The following is a 535-nucleotide window of genomic DNA, read 5'->3' as shown; positions in this document are numbered from 1 at the left end:
TATTATGCACAGTGGAAAAAGGCAGACACGGATCCGCTGCGCGGACGGACCCCTCCTTCGTTGACGATCGCGTCTGCGGCGCCGCGTAGGATCGGATTGCGCGCGAACCGGATGAATTAGAGGCGCGCGCGTTTGCGAGGCAGCTCACGAAAATCACCAAGGACACCGTGTCCCGAGAGGAACACGGAATTATTTAGCGTTCGTTAGAGCACTGCTTTCCAGCTTGAGGAGATCTCACGAAAGTAGCCAGTGAAAATTAAGCATTGTCCCTATATATTGCTATCATTTCAATGTACGGAGGAGAATGCAACCTAAGAATGTCCCAGTTATCCTCTCTGTCCGCACTTACGCATCGTTGTTCTTTTCAACGTTCCATGAACGCATGTCTTTAACGACGATAGGGATAAACAGAGTCTGTCCGAGGATCCGGCGTACGTAGCGAATGGTCCTGGTCGCGTGGATGGACCAGTCATGGAAGCCAACTCGGGACAGCAGTCGTGGATCACGGTACGTGTAGGTCGTACATCGAGAGAGA

The sequence above is a fragment of the Odontomachus brunneus genome, unplaced genomic scaffold, assembly GCF_010583005.1.
Source record: "Odontomachus brunneus isolate Ranch 3 - 2012 unplaced genomic scaffold, Obru_v1 Obru_scaffold_123, whole genome shotgun sequence".
Taxonomy (NCBI): Eukaryota; Metazoa; Arthropoda; class Insecta; order Hymenoptera; family Formicidae; genus Odontomachus; species Odontomachus brunneus.
The sequence above is the reverse complement of the archived record's forward strand: the minus strand, read 5'-3'. Positions refer to the sequence as shown.